The sequence below is a fragment of the Octodon degus genome, unplaced genomic scaffold, assembly GCF_000260255.1.
Source record: "Octodon degus isolate 3935 unplaced genomic scaffold, OctDeg1.0 scaffold00246, whole genome shotgun sequence".
Classification (NCBI taxonomy): Eukaryota; Metazoa; Chordata; class Mammalia; order Rodentia; family Octodontidae; genus Octodon; species Octodon degus.
In genome coordinates, this window is record NW_004524822.1 from 280530 (window position 1) to 286104 (window position 5575).

Genomic DNA, 5575 nt, shown 5'->3' on the forward strand with positions numbered 1-5575 from the left:
AAAAACAAAAACAAAAAACAAAAAACCCACAACAACAACCAGAAGTTCACCTGAGGAAAACTCTGCACTCCCAGTTGGTTTTGTCAGGGCACAAGGTGATCCTTAAGTGTGGCCCGCCATATTCTCTGGATCACGAGTGGCTTGAGGGGAAGTAATTTATGTTTTAGGGTTTTTTTTTTTTTCCTGTTAATAGCGGGAAATTATTCCTTTGGTGCTGAATAAATATTTTTAAAAGGTACAAACCTCAAGGATAAGGGACAAATCAGAGTACTTGGGGCTGGGGAGATAGCGCTGCAGTGTAAGCGCCTGTCTGGCAAACACAAAGACCCAGGTTCCATCACTGGTACCACATGCCACAGCAGCCCTGGAACCCGGGGTGCACCACATAGGCCACTGAAACCAGGTGTGGTGGCACACGTCTGTAATCCCAGCCCTGGGGAGGCTGAACAGGAGGATCACTGTGAGTCTGAGCTGCATAGCGAGACCCTGTACTAAATAAACAAATAAATAAATTTTTAAAATTGAAAAATAAAGACTATTTGTCTGTTTACAACATTATCTTGTAACTCACATGAGACAGTCCCTGCCGTTTGTGGCTGATCCCAAGAAATCTGTGGACTGTGGCACTTTATCATCACCACAAAGTGACCCAAAACTTGAGTATATCCCTGCTCTCTATAATTGGTGGTGGGCAAGGAGTCAAACCAAACCCCTTCTAACTGACTGGAAAGGGGGAAATAAATTTTTTTTGAAATCTTATTTTCTATTTTCCACGTTTGTGCTTCTTTTAGAACTAAGAACTCCTTCCCTCAAAACTTCTTTGTGATACAATTTCCTTTCTCCTTTCTGTTTTCTTTTTCTTTCTTTTCTTTCTTTTCTTTCTTTCTTTCTTTCTTTCTTTCTTTCTTTCTCTTCTTCTTCTCCTTCTCCTCCTCCTCCTCCCCCTCCTCCCCCTCCTCCCTCCCTCCCTCCCTCCCTCCCTCCCTCCTTCCTTCCTTCCTTCCTTCCTTCCTTCCTTCCTTCCTTCCTTTCTTTCTTCCTTTTTTGGTTACCTTTCAGGTAGCTGGCACCATTTCTTACAAGCTTCTCAATCATCATCTAAAGCACCATCAGTGAAAGCTTGTTAAAGTGCAGTCACTGCTATGTATGGTAAAGCCCGTACAAAATGCTTTGCGCTCACGGAGGTATGAGACAACACCGGCGTATAGGACTAGAAGATACAACTAAAAAGGCAGAGGCCCGAAGGATGAAATTACACAGCTCTGCGAAGAGATGCCCCTTCTTGGGTAGGAAGAGTACCGAAAGATTCGTGAATTTGCAAGTCAACCTTGAGGAAAGGCCGTGCTGCTCTTCTGCTGGAGGAGGAGCTGCAGCGCGCACACTCTGCAGTGCGCACACGCTGCAGCTGCTCAGAGCGCAGTTCTTGTGGGCCTGGGAAAACCTCACAGCCTCAGAAACCGCCCTGGTGTCAAAGGCAGACAGGCAGAGGGACAGGTGAAGGCAGAGCCACACAGTGCAGCCGCTAGAGGTTGTGAGCCAAAGACAGAATGCCGGAAAGGGAAGTGGACAGAATAATGTGGGGAAGTGGACATCTGAGGGAGGCACAGGCCTGTGCCACCTCAGAGTCTCACAGTATCTCACCTGAAAGATGAAGGAACAGGCCCTAAGCCTTGGAGCTCAGGCCCAACGGAGGCCTCAGCTATGCTGAAAGCCAGGCCTTGAGTGTCCCAGAAAGAGCTGGCGCCCAGCTCTGCCTTCCATTCTTAGTGTTAAACCTCTCCCTGGTAGGGCTTCCTGGTCTCCTGCCTCCTTCCCAGATGTTCTGCTCTGCTGAGTCCCCTCCCTGGACACCAGCTTCTCCCCAGGGTGCTGTCCCAGGAGCAAGTAGGCTCTGCATGGTGGGAAATCTGGCCTAGACCCCAGCACCTCTCCTGCACACCCTGGCTGCCTGGGAGGTGGGGGCTGGGTCTCTGCCGCCTTCTGCCTGGAGGTTCCGTGCTGACACAGATGTCATTCTGCCGTGGACTCATCTCCTGCCCACTGAGCTTCCCCTGCTACTCCAGTGGCCAACAGCCTCACCTACTCATACACCCTTCTCTCACCAAAAAGCAAATTAAGAATATGATGAATAGCAGCATACACTGCAGAGTAACGAACCCAACAAAAGCCCACATGCTGTCAGCTTGTCCATGGGAAAAAAATGAGGACCAGAAGGGCATGAAGGATGCTGTGTCCTTTAACAATATACTTTTTTAGACATTTTATTGCTTTATATCTGTGCAGACAAGTACAGATCCCTCTGTCACTACAGATGATTTAAAAGCATTAGTGAAGCCTTGGGTGGAAAAACAATGAGACTCCTAAACCCTGGCGACTACTCAACACAAGCACCTGCACAGTGGGCCAGACGCACTCTTTCCCAATCCATAACAGACATTAACATTTACTTCTCGGTTGCCAACAAATTACCCCCAAGGGCTTTTCCATAAACTCTGACTACACAGAAAGAATTACTCTCCTAGTAATAATGCATCAGAGAGAGACGGCTGCACGCTGACGGTGTTGGGATTTTGAAGCCCCTTTGTTTCTGCTTGGTGTTCCTCTGGACAATCATCATCCCGTGAACACTGTTTGATATTTGCTGTTGGCAACAGAATGGGAATTTCAGCTCTTTACGGGGTTTCTGCCTTCAGGCTCTTGAGTTCATTAGACATAGCGCTTCGCCTGGTTCATTATATGGTTGAGTCATTCTTAGTCTCAGGTTGCAGAAGGCTGAGCAAATACTTACACCAGGGCACTTTCTTGCCCAACATTAAATGCGTGACCTACTTTCTGTGTACAATGGCACTAAGAAATATGTTTAGTGTTTCCTGAATATAAAAATCATAAATTAAGGAGCAGTACCTTAGGATAAATGAGACTCATGAGTAAAAAGAACCAATTAGGGGCTTACTTCCTTCTTGAAGATATAAAAATATTTTATGGAAGCATAATTCTCAGCCCAAATATAATGCAATAGTTCCTGGGAGGGGTGAGGTTAGCAGGCACTGCTAGCATGAGGGACCAGTGGCCACAGGGAGTTAGTCCTGTGGATGTCACTGTCCCCCACTACATGAAAGCCCAAGGTCCTGCAATCAATGTTCTTTCTTTTTCTAGAGCACCTATGTGTACAGGGGCTGTCTGAAGCAACACTCATGTTGGCTTTATCGACTTCTTTACCGAGGAGGATCTGGCTGAGAGGGCTGTGAAGGCCTAGGGCTGGGAAAGGAGGAGCCAGTACAGCCATCACCTGGATGTCATTAGCTGCTTTAAAAATGTTTTAGAGGATGTCTTCCAGCAGCAGAGCAATTTGAGTAGCATTTACAGCTAGTAGCTGAACTCCACAATGACAGAGCAGAGTAGGTGTGCAAACTGGAGTTGCGACTTTGAAATAGCTGCTAAAATATAATGTACAAATAGCCTTTGATCCACCAGCTAGTTCTACTGTCCTTCTAAAAACATATCTGATGCTGTACTTTATATATATATATATATATATATATATATATAATTCTTAATGGGACACAATCCTCAAAGTCATCCTTAGGACATTATGTTGTATCAACACAGTTTGACTAGAGAGTAAAGGAAATTATAGGAGAGGATTTAAAAGAAACAGTAATTGAAAACTAAGATGCCTTTGCCAAAAGTCACACAGCTCATGAGCAATGCTCCTGGCCTGCATTCTAGCTGTGCCTCCTGGGAATGCCACATGTGTCCAGGGGTCGGCAAGAGCTGGCTGTGCACTGGGGCCATGTGATGGTGCTGTGGGTTGGAAACATTTTTAGGGGGGCCCTGAAGAGAAGTGGAAGCCACAAGATTGATTCGACTGGAGCACTTGTGAGCCAAAGAGGGGGCTATGCACAAAATGAAGAGGAACGACAGAGCTGCTGTCCAACTCCAGCAGGGAGGGCTGAGCAGAACTTAGAAGTACAGGGGTTAGGTAGATCCATAAGGATGTGTTGAAGAATTAAAACTGGGCTGGGATCAGCTTCCTTATGTTACATGTTGACCAAGAGAATGATTGTGTGTTTTGTTTTGTTTTCTCTGGAATAGCTTAAAGCAGTTGTGGCAGAAACAGTTCAGATGAATGTGTGTCTATTTTTAACCTTTATTCTTGTCCACCCCATAGAGTCTCCCAGCTTCAGCCCAGTGAATACGACTGGATGCAGAATTTATGACAAGTCTCCAGATCCAAGTCATCAACCCTAAACCCAAGCAAGTGATATGGTCCGTTTACTCCATGCTCATTGTGGGCTACTGTGACCCAGGACACACTGTCCACAGAATTCCCAGGGTTATATCTGCCGCTGTTGGTCCCATAAGTATAGATTAGGAAACAGGGACCTGGAGAAAGTGGACATACTTGTCCCTTGACATCCACACTGCACTGGTTCCATGACTGCTTACCCCAGGTCACGGAATTTGCAGATGCCCAAGCCGCTCATCTAAAATGGCACAGTGTTTGCATGTGGCCTACATGTGCCATCTCATATACTACATTTTAAATTGCTACTAGATAGAAGAATTAATTCACTGTAAATTATATACATCTTTGTTATGCAGTATTGTTTAGGGACTAATAATGAAAAAAAAGCTCTACATATTCAGCACGGGTTCAATGTTTTAATAGTTTTGATCCACAGTTAGTTAAATTCATGCATGCAGAATCCACAGTACAGGGACCAATTATCTTCTGAAGCCACACGGTCAGTAGGTAATAAAGCTTCAGTTTCAAGGCGGACAATCTGATTACAGTGCTAATTCTGCTAACCTGTGCATAGGTGGAACTTATATTCTCTGATAGTTATCTGGGATAGAAAAACATGGGTGATGGCGTCTTTTAGCTCCTGTCTTGTGATACATATGTGTATTGAGACAAGTCTTAACTTAGGTGCTAGATTAAGCAATCTGTGATTCAGTACATTGATATGAATATTTTCTCCACCCACAGAACATTTTAAGCAATGGAAATATTATAGGAAAATGTTTTGCTCAAAACAATAGTTTATAAGAGAATGGGAAAAGGTGAGGAGCATAGTCTTTACTGTGATTTTTCTGTGGGTCTCAAGTGGGCTGTTGGATGTTGATAAGAGTACAAAGAAAACTTAGATCTGTCATGATACAGCCTGGTGTCTAGGCAAGTGATTTAGCCCCTCTGGACTCCGGCCTCTCTATCTGCAAACTTAATAACACTTGCCTTGAGGATCCCATGGGGTAGCAAGGCTCAAATGAGCAATTAAAAAGAAAAGGGTTGGCACAATGTAAACATCTACAGGAGGAAGGACACGTGCTCATGAGCTTGGGAGCTGGCACAGTTGCAGTGATGTGGTGCCATGTACAATCAGCTGACAAACTAGCCACCCAATCCACCACCACCCCGCCGCCACCATCAGTGCATCTGTAACAGAGGGTTGGGATCAGAAGCAGAAAGCGCTCGTGCTCAGCTCGGCAGTCACTTCATGCCTCCAGGGCTGTCTCAGGTATATGACCCTTGCCATCTTTGTTTGTGAAGGGGAAACACTAGCAGGATGAG